Consider the following 18237-nt stretch of genomic DNA (forward strand, 5'->3'; position numbering starts at 1 on the left):
TTCTTTTGTACTTCTTCAATTTCATTAATGTTCGTTTTAGTAAATGGATCCCAAATTATCACCGCATAATCTAATATTGGAAGGATAACCGATTTGTAAGCTAGGAGCCGGACTCTGGACGTGGAGAGTTTTACTGCTCGCCTAAGGAAAAAAAAGTTTAAGGTTAGCATTGATTATCACCTGATCAATGTGTTTAGTCCAGTCAAGGCCGTTAGTAATCCATAATCCTAGATATTTGTATTGCGCAACTTCGGAGAGGATATTGTCAGCAAAAGAATATTGGAATATGAGGGGATTTTTCTTGCGAGTTATTCTCATGTAAACGGTTTTTTGAAAATTTATCGGCATCTGCCAGACATCACACCATTCAGTAACCTTTTCGAAGACCTCGTTCAGTGTTATTTGATCTGATATAGCTTTAATTTCTGAGTAGAGCACGCAATCATCCACGCACAATTTAATATGAACTGGAATGTCTTTTACAATGTCGTTTGTATAAATGACGAATAGAAGCGGCCCAAGCACCGAACCCTGAGGGACGAGTCAACAGAAAGAGACTGAGATGAATGATCACGAAAAGTCACATATGGTTGACGGTTACTCAAGTATGTTAAAATCCAATTAGTAATCTTGTCATTTTTTATTGCGCTATTAATTTTGGAAAGAAGTTTTTTGTGAGAAACTTTATCAAAAACTTTTGCGAAATCCATAAAAATGGCATCTGTTTGGTTTCCTTTATTAATAGAGTTAGCAAAGTCATGTACAGTTTGGACTAATTGAGTGCAAGTAGAATAACCTTTCCGGAATCCGTGCTAAAGATTTGTAATAAAATCATGTTTTTCAAGAAAATCGGAGTTGTGGGTATGTATTATGTGCTCCATAACTTTGCAAGTTGTCGATGTTAGTGAAATTGGCCTATAATTATTGATGCATCGTTTCTTACCGGTTTTATGAACTGGTTGAACTCTGGCTGCCCTCCAGTCATTCGGAACCTGTCCTTCGTTTAGAGATCATGAAAATCTCTTGCTAGTCTACGAGTCTTATGGCCTCAGGCAGCCCGAGCCTCCTCCGAATCTAATAAGTGTCGAAAAAGGCGCCAAGCGCTCGCCCCGGTCATCTGCCCCTCGAGGCCTTTGCACGTGTCTTCCCACTGTACCCTGCATACCTGGAGTACGTGTTCTTCGATGTCTCTGTCCAATTGTGCTATAAGTTTGCGCAACGCCTTATGTCATTTCTATTGTCATTTCCATCTCTTTAGGAGTGCTCGCTTTGCTTCCCACATTTGTAGGAGCCTGCTGTCGATTATTTCGAGGTTCGTCTCAGTCGGAACGTCGTTCGTTACCGCATCTGCGTCCCTTCTGAGCGTCTCGGTCCGTTCGTCTATGTCCATAATCGGCTCATCGCCTCGCCCCCTTCTCGTGTTTTGCGGAACGTGTCCCACTTCACGAGGTTGAGTTTATGGCCTTTGCCTTCAGGGTTAGTCCCGCGACCGCTCGGGTCCGTGTCTATCGTGATCTCGATCAGCGAGTGGTCACTCCTCAAATCTTCCTGCGTGTTTTGCCAGTGCGGTGTGGTTACATTAGAGACGAACGCGAGGTCTGGTAGCGTGCCTACACTGACCTTGTTCGCTCTGCGTGTAGGATCGGCGGGGCTCGCGACTCGCGATGAGTTCAAGCCTCTGGCTTTGCGAATCTTCCCAAAGGTTGTTTGTCCTTGGGTGTCTCTCGGGCGTAGCCCCAGGCTCCATGGAGCGCGTTGAAGTCACCCGCAACAAGCAGAGGCTCGCCGCCGGAAGCCGCGCGCGCCCCCCGGAGCAGGTCCCCAAATCGGTGCTGCAGCGAGGGCTTACGGTAAGGACGAAGAGTCCTCGGCCGCGCTTAGTAATTAATTCTACGAACACGTGAGGTATCTTTACGCAGGCAAGTTCACGCTGCGCCATAGTGACGTTACGTCGAACGAGCACAGCGGCAACCGGCGACGGGCGCGGCTGCGGCGACGGCCGGCGCACCGCCCCCACGGCAGCTCCCAGCTCTGCGCCACTCGCTATACGCGGGGCCGTTGCCTTCTTTGTCCGTCGCGGTCGCGTCTATGGCTTTGTAGCCAGCTAGTTTAACCGGATGGTTTGTCTCCTGTAAAAGGATCACGTCCGGTTTCGTCTCGCGGCTGCGTATCAATTGCTGGAGATTATCCCGCTTCCTCCTGTATCCCCGGCAGTTCCACTGCCGTATATTGTGTACTGTTATTTGCTAGTGTTAGTGTGGTTTTTCGCGTGTGTAGCCATCGTTATGCTTGTGTTTAATTTAACCCGTCGCCATCGAGGCGACTTGGCAGCTGCTGCGGTTGCTGCTGCGGTTGTGTCTCAACGTCTGTGAGCGTGTTTTGCTGTTGCTGATTCTGTTGTACCTGTCTAGCGTACAGCTCGTTCATCGTTCTGATTGGTCTGCCCGCAGCTGGCGGCAGCCTCGTGTCTATGTCATCTATGCCTTCTATGTCGTCTATGCGCGTCAAGTACGCGGCGAACATTTGTGTCATTTGCTCAGAGAGCTTAGCTACCGCGTTATTGAACATTTTGTTCATATGTGCCGTCTGCTTTGCAAAACGTTCCTTGAGGCTCTTCTCGGTACTGTCAACTCGTTTCTCTAGTTTCTCGTTACGGCAGCATTGCTGTTAGGTGTCGAGTCTTGCGGGATCTAGTGCGATCCTTTTCGCGGTAACTGGGCGGTCTTCGCGATCGTCCGCCGTTTCCGCCGAGCTGCTTTCGTCGTCCGTGTCCATCCGGGCAGGCTCAGGCCGTGACGGAGACGGCGGACGAGACGCCGGGGAAGGCGGCATCCTCGTTTGTGATTTCTGATGTTGCTGCGGTTGTTGCGGTCGTGGAGCCTCGCCTTTCAATTCGAAATTTTCATTTCCAAGGAGCGCATTTTCGCGTTTAATCTCGGTAATGATCGATTCTAATGGCGTTGTAGTATGCTTGACAAGAACAGCACGCTATTCTGCTGTGCCATTCACCGCTTTTTTTTTTATTCCACTAAATCTTTCGGATGTCAACGGGACGCCCAAAACACCCTAGATGAAAACTGCTGTATTTGTGCCTGTTAAAATTATTAGCCCTTCACCTTATTTAATTGTGACGAACATCGAAGGTAGAGGTGTGAACGGGATTTTTACTCAAACGAAAAAAGTTGCGGTGTTTCGCTTTTTGGAGCCAAAGTTAGGGTTCAAAAACAAACCGGAAGGAGTAAAAAAAAATGTCACATCTTTGCTTTGAAAAATTCTACTTTTATTTCAAGTTCGGGTCACATGACGGGATTCAGTGGCTTGCTCCAAGACCATGTGGTTCAATGGGACAGAAAGCTGCACGTATGGTGACAGAATCGCGAGTGTGACAAGCTGCTTCCATGGTAAAAAATCTGTTGGTTCAGGTAAGAATGACTATTGTGTAAGTTTCAGGGATAAAACCTTCGGGTAGAACGCTTCCAACGCTGTCGGGGCAGCCAGGATCACAGATGAATGATAGTGTTATAAACAGAAAACCAAGCGTTCAATTTGGACCTTGCATGACATTATCAGCTGCAGCTGAAAAGTCCGCACCAGCAACAACTGCAGATGCACGAAAAGAGCCCTTCTAATCTCCGAGGTCACCTTTGGAACTATGAGAACGGATGCCGTTGATGAGCAGGCAAATAAAATAATCAAATAGAATTTCGAGAACAGCAGTCAGGAGGATGCATGACAATGCTGCTCGCGTGTCTGAAACATCAAAATAACTTAAACCGTTAAAGGGTCCCTACAAGTACATGAAAACTAGCGTAAAGCAATCCACCTTTCTTTTTTTGAACGCACCCATCAAACTAACGTAAAAGGACGTCGTTTTTTCAGTAAACAAGAACAGTGCGGCTGGATCCGATGACATCAGTCACATCCGCTATGAGCCCTCCTGATGAGTGAGCCTTCCTATCATGAGTGAATGCGCGTTTCCAAAGTTACACAAAGTTGCGAGAATAGTGGTTATATGTAAAGGTGGAGATAAGACAAACAGCAACCGGCCAGTAACCTTGCTGAGCATTTTCATTAGAATATTTAAACGCATGCTGCACAAGAGGTTACTCAGGTTCTTGAAGAATCATGAATTTCGCCACACCAATTTGTTATCAACAAGGTTAGTCAACTCAGCTAGCCTGATTACAAACACAGAAACTGGTAATAAAAAATATTGGACTAAATGTATTTCTTTACTTTAGCAAGGCCTTCGATTCGGTCATAGATAAAATATTTTTCAGTAAGCGATCGCCTTACGCAACTTGAGGATGCGGGCTGGTTCATAAGTTGCCTCTGAAATCGTAAGCGATATGTTACATTGGGTTCTTCATCGTCCAAGCTGATGTCAGAAGCAGCAGCACTGCAAGGCTCTATTTTAGGGCCGCTTTTGTTTTTGTTTGGTATAAATGATATCAGTAAGACCCCGCTAACAAAAAGTTAGTGCTCCTCTACCCTTTTAAGCTTGTTGACATGTATACTATACGGAAGTTGCTGGATCTTATTTTTTCTTGTAATAGACATGCTTACTGATTTAGTGGGATTCGCAGCCACTTGACAGTCATGACAACATTTCATGACGTTTTCAAGGCTGCATTGCAATTTAATCTGATCACAGGAAGATTATATGGTAATACAAACAACACAGTCGTCAGCGAATAGTCTTATTGGGACAGAAATGAAGTTTGGCAGGTCATTGATGAAAATGAGAAATAAAAGAGGTCCTAGAACACTCCCCTGAGGTACTCCAGATAACACCGGTTGTAGGCTGGACCTATGCGCGTTTATTTGAACCTACTGCTGACGGCACTGCAAGTACGAGGTAAATCACTTTGAGATGTTAGGATTCTTAAACACTGTATTAATTGTGAGCAAAAGTTTGGAGTGGGAAACTTTATCGAACGCTTTGGCAAAATCCAAATGAATGAGGTCCATCTGTCCACGGGAATTTATCGTTTGTGAAGTGTCATGAACCAGTTCAACTAATTGTATGGTTGTAGATAGTTCTTTACGGAATCTATGTTGCACAGGAGATAACAAGTTATACATTTCAAGTTATGTGAAATTGTTTGGATATGATGTGTTCCACGAGTTTAGAGCATGTTCTTGTGATGGAAATTGGTCGGTAATTGCTAATGTCTGAACTGTTCCCGGTTTTATCAACTGGTAGTATTCTCGCTAGTTTCCATGCGGCAGGGAAAGAACCATTCATTACTGAGGAATTAAATATTTTTTATAATTTAGACGCCCACTCAGCATACCTCACTAAAAATTCATTAGGAATATAGTCTGGTCCAGGGCTCCAGTGTTTATATTGAGCGAAAGGTTTACAACACCTTCCTCAGTTGTCTCAATATTCGAAATGGGAGGGCGGGCAGAGAATTCGCAAGCGCTAGGCACGGCACCATCATCCTTTGTAAAAGCCGACTAGAGGAAAAGATTAAGTTGATCAGCCCTTTCAGCATCATTAGTTTCAGCACTAAAAACAGCACTGCTCAGACAGTGGATTTACATAACGCCAAAACTTAGCCGGTGCTTCTGAGAGGAACTTCTTCAATGTTACGTTTTGAAACCGGTCTTTCGACTCCTTAATTAGCCGCTTCATTTCATGCCTCATGTTTCGAATGGAAATTTTGTCATCTTGATCACTATTTTGAGAACATGCTTTCCGTTCTTGTTTAATTTTCCGTTCTGCCTGAATAATTTTTCGGCTCATCCAAGGATTTGTCTTCCCGCACTTTTTAGTCTTCTTTCAAATAAATTGATCCATGCAATTAGTTACTACATAGTAAAATAAATGGCATAAATCATCAGTGCCAACGTCCGACTGATACAAGTAGGTAAACTGATCAAAGGAACTTTCAAAATAGTCTAAGACACTCTCATCATCTGCGGATTGAAAATTCCAAACTTTTCTTTGGGTCACCCAGTGAGTTGGATGGAGACATACTGAAAGTAGCTATATTGGCACCTTATGGTATGATATTCCGGCTTTAACATGGCAGTCTGTGAAAAGCCCTACCAGCCCATGCGACACTAAAATAATGTCCAAAACAGCTGAAGTTGTATCACATATTCTGGTGTGTTCTCCTACAATTTATTCTAAATCAAAAGAGAACGCCAAGTCCAAAAGCTGTTCACATCTAGCCACATCCACCTCCCCGGGTGAGTATGAGTTCCAGTTAATTTCCTGTAAGTTAAACTCGCCCAGCAGAATGATATTGTCTCCCTATCGAAAATGTCTTTCCATAAGTTCTCTTAGGCTAGTCAATACATCAGGTGAAGTAGTTGAGGCCCTATATACGCCTCCAATGTAAACTGTTCCATCGGCAAGCTTAGTCTTAATTCATACAGCTTCGATACTATACGACTGTTGGAGGGTAGTACACAAAGTGCTTTGCTTAACTAATATGGCTACACCACCCCGTCTTGCTCCTCCATCCCTTCTAAATGCTTTGTAAGCAAATGGCACAACTTCGGCGTCTCTGATATTGCTACGTAACCATGTTTCCGTTATGACAATAACGTCAGGTTCATGTTCCAAGACCACAACTTCCAATGCATCGGCTCTGTTTATTATGCTCCGCGCATTTATGTTTATAATCTTAAAGCCATCCTGTTTACCTTGTTGCCATCACTTGCCAGTTTCAAGTACCCTCGAAATTTGCTACCTCATCTTTTTCTCCTCATCCCACTCATACAATGCATTATTCATTTTCAGTTTATCAAAAAGAAGTTTGGCTTTACCACCTTCTTTTCTTTTCTCGGCACGCGAGTCCCACAGTTTCTTCCTAATCTCAACTGTATGTTTGTAGTAATCTTCACTAGCGCTTGTCCTTTTTCTTTAGGCTTGATACAATTGCTCAAAATCTTTACTTTCTCCCTGAAGTACGCTAGCCTAAAAATAATAGGGCGATTTCCACAAGGTGTTTTCTTTCCGAGCCTGTGGATTCTTTCAATGGAGCTTACTTGCACTTTCAGGATGTCTCTAAAACTTTTAGTAACTTCCTTCATCAGTGCTACTTCGTTGTCCTGGGCGCCCTCTTGCATATGTCTCTAATTATTAAATTATTTCTTCGAGAACGATTGTCCAAATCATCAACCTGTCTAGCGAGGCTCGTTATGCCTTCATCCCATTTGTCAACAAGCGCTTCAACGTTTGTAAGCCTGAGCTGAGTATCCTCAAAGCTTTGTAGCTTCTGCTCAATTGCGAAAAGTCTACTTTGCATTTCAAGCATTCTCGTTTCAGAGCTAGCCTGATTTGACTGAACCTCGGTCAGTTTCAATAGGATCTCTTTCTGGTTCTGGATTAAATTTACAAACAGCGCTTATGTTACCGATCCAGGATTTTGTTCTACTTCGCCCGACAACTTAACCCGCAATCCTGCTAATATACACTCCGAAAAGCCGGATAACACAGTGTGTGGGCACGGCAACACTTAATACAAAGGTCGTCACTACGGGAGCAGTATTTTGTATGACTAACCTGCACAAAGAGCATATTGGGTGACATAGTCACGGCTTTGTTGCCGTGCCCACTGAAGCTGGCCCTCGGCGAGCTCCAATTTATAGGCAGCAGCAGGTCCTTGTTGGAGGCGGATCCCGTGGTCATCCTGCTTGCTCGACGAAGATGCGCAAAAGCACACTCTAAAACAAAATTACATCCTTTGGGTTGTATCTTGCCACACAACGATAAAAGTCATCTGTATTGTCCGCATTTCCTTTCTTTAACGCTGCGAGCCCGGTACTTCCCAGTAACGAACGGCATGCGCGTTATCAGCATGACATAGCATTCCTGACAGGAAATTAGCGGGCGCGGCCTTTTCAGGAGAGGACACGCAAACAAGGCAGATGACGATTATCATTGTGTGGCAGATATACACCCCAAATGGGGCAACTCTCTTTAGAGTTCAGTACCATGCAGCTTTCCGTGAACGATGTAGCGTAATCGCTATCTGGGTTCATGTGCGTCGATGCGAATGCTGCGGCGACGCTCCAAGCATAGATCGTCGGGGACGGATGTTATCCCGTTGAAAATGCAGCCGTTGCACGCATACAAGACCTGCACAAAGAGCGCTATGTTGGATGACATTTACACGGCTGTGTTGCCGTGCCATTTTTTTTTTGTGCAAGTAGTGTCCGCCGCTTCAAGTAGACCATCTCATGAACCAGAATTGGGCTATCTACCGCAGGCAACCTCAAGAAAGTGTTCGCTGAAACACCCTGTATATTATACGTGAGTACAAAAGAAAGCATATGGGCAAAATTTTGTGTATCACATACTGGTCAGTCAGACGAAGACGCCACAGGGAACATTTTCGTCATAACCAAGTCTTCGTTTCAGCACGGTTCCGAGGTGGTGCAGCGAGGGCAGAGCAATTGACAATGCCGATATACAAAAGGTTCTATAGTGAAAACGGCGCTGCGACGTTTAAAGAAAGGAAATGCACCGTGCAACATAACTGCATATGGCTTCTCTCTTATCCTGACAGTTGTTTCGAGACGCAGTCTCTCCCTATCCCCCCCCCTTTTTTTTTCTTTTATAGACTGTGGAATGCTTCTTCATATTCACGGAAAGAGAATTTCCAGAATAAGACTTCAGCTGCAGGTCAGCGCCAGCACTGCGTTACTCACCTTCATCGTTGTGTTTAGGCGCTCTCAACTGCTTTATGAGGTGTTGAATACGGACGTGGTTTCTTGCTCTGAGTGGCGTCCGAACACTGGCGGGGCGGACGGCAGGCATTGCTGACAGACATTAAATAGCAAGACGACAACAGCCGACGGCCCACTTCAGAGGGAGAAGCGCTTAACGTCCATTCCAGGCACGCACCCTGCATTCTTTTTCGGGGGGGGGGGGGGGGGCAACATGAGGTAACTTTTCTATGCAAATGAGGGGGGGGTGTACCTTTACTAGTACAAATGCGAATAATGCCCACCGTTCGCTATAAAGACGCGTAAACCCGCAAAAGAGAGATTCGCGCAGGAAAGAAGCGTAGGAAGAACACTGTCAAGAACAAGCAAACAAGTAAAAGTGTAAAATAACGATTTCTAGTTGCGTATTTCTGAATTATCTCTGAAAGACTTGTAGAGAAATATATATTTGCGGAACAATTACAGTCCTTTTGGATCCATCGTTTACTGCTCTACCAAGTGCCAAAACTGACTCGTATTGTTATTTGGGAATTGCGCGACGATGCGTGGCCGCCAGTCCCGTACAATCGCGTAGAGCGCAGGACGCTGAGGTTCTAGCCGTACTCCGCCCACTGCGGAAGGTTAGAAAAACACCCACGTAAGCACGTCTCAGAAGTGGCTACGTCAGGCGGCTCGACTGATAACTGTAGAAGCGTCATTCAAAACACAGGGAATCATTCTCCAGTTCTGGCGGCGTTTTCCCTTCTTCTTTTTTAAATGAAAAAAATTATCCATAAATATTTCCACAAACAACGGTTAAATTTGTTAATTTTCGCTTTTCCTTCCTGCTTGGGTGTTTCCTCGGCTATCTCCCTTAGTATAGATAGCTTAATTTCTCAACTCCTTGCGACTCTTGTTTCCAGTTGCCAATTTTGCACGAAAGGCGCTGTATAATTAGGGAGAAACCAGACGAGGTAACGGGTCACATTCATATTTCTTGTGGGTTTAACCGTTTTTGCAGGGTTTGATGATGGACGCTGTTTCGCATGATTTTATTTTCCACCTTATCTAACTGATATCGCGGGTATATGGTTCCGAGGATCTGCCAGCGTCGCGGCGGGCTGCCACTGAAGGAAATAATGAAGCGAAAGGAAAAGTTAAACGCAAATGGCGTTTTTTCCGGCCACAACTCGTTCCACGATCATACAGACCAGCTGACTACGAACTGAATCCCTTTCTTGGTCTCTGGCTCAGTCTAAGCAAAGAAGGCTGAACTAACGAAGCAAGAGCAATGCGCGTGACCGTTGCAATACATGGTGGCAACTGAACGCATCTCGAGTTATATGCGCGGGCACCGAATCGATGATAAAACTGGCCTTCACACCCCAGGAGATGCCGATAACTACCGCCATTCAAAAGGAGTGAAAAAGGCAGCAAAATGTTGACCGCCGAATAGTTGTCAAGTCTCAAGATTGATTTAGAGGCGGTTTAGGAATGCGTGTGGGGAGTGGTGGCATGGGCGGGGGGGGGGGAGGGGGGTATGCCACTTAATTTCAGGAAGGGGGGGGGGGGGGGGTCCTCCCTTTGGGTACGTGCCTGGTCCATTCCTCAATGTGCCCGGGAACGAGGCGTCGGGGCGCAGCTACCCCTGCCCCAGCGCTTACGGACCTCTTCTCCCACTTGGTCCCTTCGCGGCTGCAGCCTTCATTGCAAGTAATTTGCTTCCGCGGCGGCTTTCTCTGCCCCTGGTGCTAATAATGTACTTGCTTCCGAGCCTCGCAGTAATTACGCGGTACGCGCCGAGCGGCGCTCGCGGTGCAAACCTCTTGTTTCCAAATCACGCTTCCCAAGTAGGCTGAATAACACCATGACGTCTGCCTTTCTTTCGTCTGCCTTGACGGTAATAAAGAGCGTTATGATACTAAGCCCGAGGGCGCGGATGGAATTCCGGCCCCGGCGGCCGCACTTCGAGTGGGGTAAAATGTAGAAACGACTGTGTACCGTGCATCGGGAGCACGTTAAAAGACCTCAGTGCCCTTCCACTCTGCGAAGAAGGACGACCAGCGAAGCTGTGTGTGGGCCCCTTAATGGCGAACTGCACCTCCGCCGCGGGTCGGCCCGGCATTCCACTATCTTCGGTATCTGCCCAGGTATGGGGCGTGCTTAAAGGGCCCCTCACCTGGTCTGGTCATTTTGAGCTGACAACCGCAGAGCATACAGTGCGTGATCACGATCGTGCCTGCAAAGTATTACATCGCTACGCGCCGAGGAAAGATCTTAAATTTCAAACCGAACGCCATTTTCTTTATCGCGGCCGCCACGCTCCAAGCCGGAGGCTGACGTACTCGCGTCCCTGCACCTACGTACTCGAGTCCGCAGTGTGACGTCGCTCGTGGTGACACCTGACTTCGAGAATTATTCAAGGCACCATCTGTTATTTGTGTGAGCTGTTGCTTGAATTGACGAATTGAAGTTAGGGAAATAATAAAATACAGCAACCGAATGCCTGCCTGTTTTTTTTTGCTTTACTTCACACCGAAGCAAGAGAGATGTACTTCCGCTTCGTCTGCTTGTTCCCACGGTCGTGCGGTCACGTGCGTAGGTACCGAAACTATGCCATTTTCTGCCGTGCTCCAGCGCCGTGATCATGCTCTGCGATCAGCTTGTTCTGCCTCAGTATTCGTGTAGCCCTGAATTATACTGCTAGTCATGTCTCCTTGTGCACAGCATGCAAAATCATGCGCTGCGCAAACGAGACAACTCGCGCGCCAAGCCCTCAGCGGAAATGCATAGCGCCGGAAAAAAAAAAGCAAGCAGAAAAAAAAGTGAAGGCGGGGCCTGTGACGTAGGTGTCACGTGATCCTCGATGTCCGGTGTGGGAAAACGCAGGGAAGGAATTTCGCTTGTGAAGGCTAGACGGGGCGAGAGGAGAGGGAGTCTCGCTATGCAGTGGAGCCCGCCTGCTGAAATCATGGATTCGCGGCACTGAAATATTTCTATCTCGGCTACTAATGAGCAGACTTGAAAAATTTTTGCGGCGGAACGCTCCCTAGAGGACGCGTAACGACTTCCAGCGTATAACAAAAATTTTCTATGGGGCCTGGTGAGGGGGCGGCCGTTTAACGCCTGCTTCACCTCCGCCGCGGATCTGGCCGGTATGGCACAATCTTCGGGATCAGCCCACGTATGGGGAGTGCTTAACGCCTGCTTCACCTACGCCGCGGGTCGGGCCGGTATTGCACTATCTTCAGGATTGGCCCACGTATGGGGAGTGCTTAACGTCTGCTTCACTTCCGATGCTGGTCGGCTCGGCATTGCACTATCTTCGGGATCGGCCCACGTATGGGGAGTGCTTAACGCCTGCTTCGCCTCCACCGCGGGTAGACCCGGCATTGCACTATCTCTGGGATCGGCCCACGTATAGGGAGTTTTTTGCTTACAACAACACGAAAATTTCCTTGGACGGTAAAGGTATACAGCTTGGCTGTAAAATCGTCGCAAGATTCAGTGGTCTTTTTCATGATACGCTTTAGCATCTGTATTCCCAGGGGCTCAGACTACTGCTTGTACGCATATTTTTGGCATGCGTTGCACGAACGAATCATTGATTCAATGCTACTGTCTAGCCCAGGCCAAAAAGTAAGTGTGCGCGCTCTTGCCTTACACTTATTCATTCCCAGATTACCTGCGTATACCTTTGTTAGAATTTTGCTTCTGATGGACTTGAGTATGACAATTTTGCATCCTTTAAGCACTATACCCTCAATGACGGATAGCTCAGCCGTAAACGGACGTAATTTCCCTGCAACAGCTGTTACACGTGACAGTTGATGCATTACAGCACTCAGATAGGGATCCAATTGTGTCTCGTCCTGAAGGCGACTTTTTGTCGATGGGGTTACCATGCACGAGACGACACGAACTGCATGAACCTGGATGTCCTGCGTTGCTTTCGGGTTTGGTGAAAGGGCGGGCGCACTGGAGAGCATGTCAGCAAGGAGCAGGTCCTTTGCAAGAACGAACTGCAATTCATAATCGTATTTTAGAAGGCGAACAAAGAAACGCTGTAGCCTGGGTGACATTTCTCTGACGCATTTTTTTGCAATGACCAACAACGTTCGGCGGTCCATCTCTATGAGGACCTTGCGCTCATAAGAATTTGTTTATTTATTTTTATTTAATTTGGACAATACTGTTAGCCTCATTCAGAGGCTGTTACAGGAAAGGGCCAAAATGAAACGCAAAAGCAGAAACATACAAATGAAGGTTCAGCAACCTAAATAAAGAAGCAAGAGAAAACATAGCCCCAACAAAACAAGTCAGAGTTTGAATACTAAGTGACAATAATTGTACAGGGTTAAAAAAGGCGCAGTATCCGAGTTATGCAAAGTAAATACAAAAACAAGACGTTTGTGGCTGTGATAGTAGTTTGGACTGTTTGAATGTCGCGGCCGAATGCGCGTGACTGCTGCGGGGCGGCGACGGACGAAGAGGAAGAGAAGGGTCGGATTGATAGAGAAGCGTGGGATTGATAGAGAAATCGTGAGGGAACGCGACCAGCGCGCCCAACACCGGGAAGACACGAAAGCGCAGGCAGAACAAGAGCGTATACGATTACAAGCGGAAGAACGGGCGCTAAAGCTCAAGATCGAGCTCCAGGAAAAGACTGCTGGCGCACAAAGCGCACAGAATGACAGAACTACGGAACAGTCGGTTACCAGGGCGGCTCCTGAGCTATTCAGTCCCCATAAGTTGATCCCCCCGTTTAACGAAGCCCGGGATGATTTATACGCCTACTTGCAACGTTTTGAGCGAGTGGCAACAAGTCAGGAATGGCCCCGCGCAAAATGGGCACTCTCCCTCAGCCTCTGCCTGACAGGAGTAGCGTTGACGGTCATAGGACGGCTTGATTCTAATGCAGCCCTAGACTACGACCAGCTGAAGGCTACTCTCCTTCATCGCTTTCGGTGCACCGCTGAGGGATACCGAGAAATGTTTCGAAACGCAAGGCCCGAAGACAATGAGACTGGCCTACAATATGCAGGTAGAATATCGGGCTACTTTGACCACTGGCTTGAAATGTCCCATATTGAGAGGACCTTCGACTTTCTCAGGGACACCATGATTGCTGAACAGTTTTTGAGAAGATGTTCTGCGTCGCTGCGAGTGTTCCTGAAAGAAAGGAACTGTCAGACCCTCGCTACGTTGTCAAAGAATGCCGATTGTTTTATAGAGGCACAGAACCTGACCAATCTAGGTAGGGAAAAGTTCTCCAAGGAGGCCGTGTTAGGCACTGCTCGCAAGACTGAACCTCCAACAGCGATGCCGCGTGCATCTAATCGGTGCTTCCTTTGTGATAAAGCAGGACATCGAGCTTCGGAGTGCTGGTCCCGGACTAAAGAGAACTCTACAGGTCGCCGATGGTCCGGCAGAAATGGACAAGGAGGTGAAGTCTCAAGAAGGAAAAATCAAGGCCAAGCTTCGTGTATTCTGGCTCCGTCGCAAGCCCAAAAGCTGACAGAAGAGGGTGGCGGATACGTAGTGCTTCAAGGTGGCAAAACGGTTCCGATAGTCAACATGACGTTAATTCGACAAGGCCCCAAATGTGACAGTGGAAATCTGCCAGTGGGAAGAGGCTTCCTCGAATCACAACCGGTGTCTGTCTTACGAGACACTGGCTGCAATACCGTGGTCGTGCGACTCTCTTTGGGACTTGAGGACAAAATGACAGGAACAAAAAGCGCAGTGTTCTTGCTGGACCGCACAATTCACTACTTACCGGAAGCGATAGTATACTTAGACAGTCCATTCTTTACAGGCGTCGCGCGAGTTCAATGTATGCGAGACCCCCTGTGTGATGTGGTATTGGGAAACATTGAAGGTGCCCGTGCACCTGATGACCCGGCCAATTCATGGTCTCCGCAGAAACGTAACAGCGACAAGACGAGTTACCCTGCCAACAGGATGCAATCCACCACTCTAGCCGAGCTACCAGACATAGAGGGCCAAACGTTGTCCACAGCTAAAAACGCAGCCGCCTCCTCGAGACATACAGAAGACGACGAGTCTGGTACCGAGCTCGTTGCTGTGACAAAGGAAACGAAGATACGGTCCCTGCCTACACTGCCCGTCCCGCAACCGGCAGTCACTGGAATAGAGAAAGGCAAATTCAAAGCTTTACAGAGGGACAATGGGTCTCTGAGGAGATGCTTCGAAAAGGTCGGCGAGATGATGATCGCGGATGGCCGCGCAAGCGAATATTACTTACAGGATGATATTTTATACAGGAAGCACACCGTGTCAGGTGGGAAAATACTAGATCAGTTAGTGGTGCCAAAAGATCTCAGGGGGATGGTGATGAAGTTGGCTTATGAAGGGATCCTCGCCGGTCATCAGGGCGTGACGAGAACGGTGGATCAAATCATTACTGAATTTTACTGGCCAGGGGTCCAGTCGGAGACGAAACGGTTTGTTAAATCGTGCGACGTCTGTCAACGAACGGTGCCGCGCCATTTAGCCGGACGCGCTCCGATGGGTACGATGCCTGTAATTGACAATCCCTTTGCTCGCGTCGGCATCGATATTATTGGTCCTTTATCCCCAACTTCAGATAAAGGCAGCCATTACATCTTTACTATGGTTGACTTCGCCACCAGATACCCTGACGCTGTCGCCCTGCCATCTACCGAGTCGAGAACTGTTGCGGAAGGACTCGTCGAAATGTTTTCCCGAGTGGGCTTACCGCGGGAGATTGTCAGCGACCGCGGGTCCTATTTCATGTCAGCTGTGATGGAGTTCAGTCGTCTTATGTCAATTAAGCAATTGCCTACTGTACCACACCATGGCAAATAGATTAATGGAACGATTTAACGCACGCTAAAGCGCGCGCTAGGACGGATGTGCCAAGAGCGACCTAAATGTTGGGAACGCTACCTCGGCCCGCTACTCTTCGCGTACCGAGAAGTGCCACAGAGCAGCATTGGTTACTCGCCATTTGAACTATTGTATGGGCGCTATGTCCGTGGTCCGATGGCTGTGCTAAAGGAATTGTGGACAAATCCCCGTTTGGATAACGACACGAAATCTTCTTATGAATACATCATGGAACTGCGTGAACGGCTAGAGCGTACGTGCCCCATCGCCACGCAAGAGCTCACGAAAGCGAAACAGCAACAGAAAACGTATTATGACAGGAAAGCCAAGATGCGAGAGCTCAATCCTGGAGACAAAGTACTTGTTCTACTGCCTGGTGAAAGGAATAAGTTGATACTCATGTGGAAGGGACCTTTCAACGTTGTAGAAAGGAAAAGTCCGTTGGACTATGTTATTGACCTTGGGAGCAAGACAACGGTATTTCATATAAATATGTTGAAAAAATATGAAGAGCGACCCAACAGCGAATTGCTTCAGGTAACAGCGACAACAGTGGGTACAGATGACGCGACAGGTCTAGAGCTTGAAGAGAGAACGCCGCCTTACCCATCACTCGTGGGAACGCAGACATCAAAAAACGTCGCCATTTCGAACCAACTGACTATGGATCAGCGACTCAAAGTTGAAGTCGAGAAGTTTTGGAGCAGTTCTTTCGCAAGAACACGACGGGCATTTGCATCCCGTGTCCTGCGCTAGCCGGAAGCTTTTGCCACGTGAAGCTTCCTACTCCACAATTGAGAGGGAATGCCTCGCCATAGTGTGGGCTGTACAGAAATTTCATGTGTACCTTTACGGTAAACCGTTCACCCTGCAGTCCGACCACCAACCGCTGCGATACCTAAATTCAGCGGAGCCCTTCAACAGTCGCGTACTACGTTGGAGTTTACTCCTTATGGACTATGCCTTTCATGTGGAGTATATTCGCGGATGTGATAACGTTGGTGCAGACTATCTAAGTAGAATGGCTACGGACCTGGACTAATGTGTCATGAGAGTAATAGTTTGAACTGTGTGACTTGTGATACTCCGAAGTGCTACCCTCCTCGACTTCTTGAACTTGGGGGGAAGTGTGATAGTAGTTTGGACTGTTTGAATGTCGCGGCTGAATGCGCGTGACTGCTGTGGGGCGACGACGGACGAAGAGGAAGAGAAGGGCCGGTGTCTGGGCGGAGGCGGCGGCCATGCGAACTGCCTGAGCTGCCTGGGCTGGCCTTCCGAATGAGCCGAGCAGTTCGTCTACCGAAGGCCGGTGTTCCTGGGTGTGCTGGCAGAACAGGCCGGGCTGTCCTTGGGCTTCAACCGGCTTGCTCCACTGCTGGGCGAGCATCCGACGCCGACATTTTCCGGTGCAGCTAAGCCTTTCGAACAGTCTACCCTGTGGCGGGCAGACGTCCCGACCCAGCTGTCGCGCGAGTGGCTCGTCGTGTGCCGGGCATCCGCCCCGGCCTCCAGCCCCTGCGCCACTCGCTGCTCCAGATTCAGCTTTGCGCCTCTTCGTGCCGTGAGTGTGTGATACCGACGCACTATCGGCCGCCTTCCTATATTGACGCTGAGCTTGACTATACCTAGGCGTCAGACACTCATGAAGGGAACTGTGTGTGTGTTATCGTGTACGTTATCCTAGTCCCGTCCCCGTGTCATTAAAGCCTCTCTGTGTTCATTGTGCCATCCCTGTATGTTTGAGGCCTTGGCCCACATCTTCCTATCACAGGCGTATATTCACACACGAAAATAATTACACGAATGGAAAAGCAAAGATTAATGCATGGAAAGAGTCAAGAGGGACGAGCAGGCCTTAGAGTGGATAGAAAAACTTAAAATGACAGGCTGTTAACTGTATCATCTGTTAGTACGTTCCTTTCCCTGCCTGCTAGCGGAAAGAAAGAATAATTAAATGTATCGCAATGAAATCTTAACTCTGTTAAATGTTTAGAGTGCCACGTGAGCGTCTTTCTTGTAGATGAAGGTGACAGGTATTGGTTTATGTCAACTTTGAGGGCTCCACTCAAAAGTAGGTAGAGGAACTTAAGGCGCAAGAAATGGGCTCGACTGGTAAGACCAGCCTTATTAAGGAGATCGCTGGGAGAGACCTGTCTTCGATATATATTATAAATGAGTCGAACTGCCCTCCTCTAGATCCCTTCCAATTTCGCTATAAGTTTTTTGTATGAGGAAACCGGCAGATAATGTTACATTCAAGTATCGGACGAACTAGGGATGTATAAGCCAGTAACTTAGTAGTAGGGCATGCGGGGGATATAGATCGTTTGAGCGAAAAGAGCGCGGTGAGAGCTTCACTTGTTATGCAAGAGACCTGCTTGTTCCACTTTAGGTCGGAAGAAAGAATAACGCCAAGGTATTTAAATTCGTCCACAGATTTTATTTCTGTTGGACTAATGCGTATATATGAAATTAAAGGGTTTTTTCTTCCTTGTCACTGACATAAGTACTGTCTTTTTCTAAATTAATGGTCATCTGTCAGCGGTGACACCAGTCCGCAATACAAGACATTCCGTTGTTTATAATAATGTGATCGTTATGATCCTTAATTTCTTTATAAATAATGCAGTCATCTCCACGCAAGCATGCGAACTGTGACATCTATGTTGAGTGGTATGTCGTTGATATATAAGAGGA

At 47.4% G+C, this 18237-nt stretch overlaps 1 pseudogene; it reads right to left on the bottom strand.

Annotated features, from left to right (window-relative positions):
* Nucleotides 1-1380: 1380 nt before the first annotated feature.
* Nucleotides 1381-18237, bottom strand: part of LOC126546933 (uncharacterized) — a 43011-nt pseudogene continuing 26154 nt past the window's right edge.

Source organism: Dermacentor andersoni, chromosome 1 (genome assembly GCF_023375885.2).
Source record: "Dermacentor andersoni chromosome 1, qqDerAnde1_hic_scaffold, whole genome shotgun sequence".
NCBI classification, from domain to species: Eukaryota; Metazoa; Arthropoda; class Arachnida; order Ixodida; family Ixodidae; genus Dermacentor; species Dermacentor andersoni.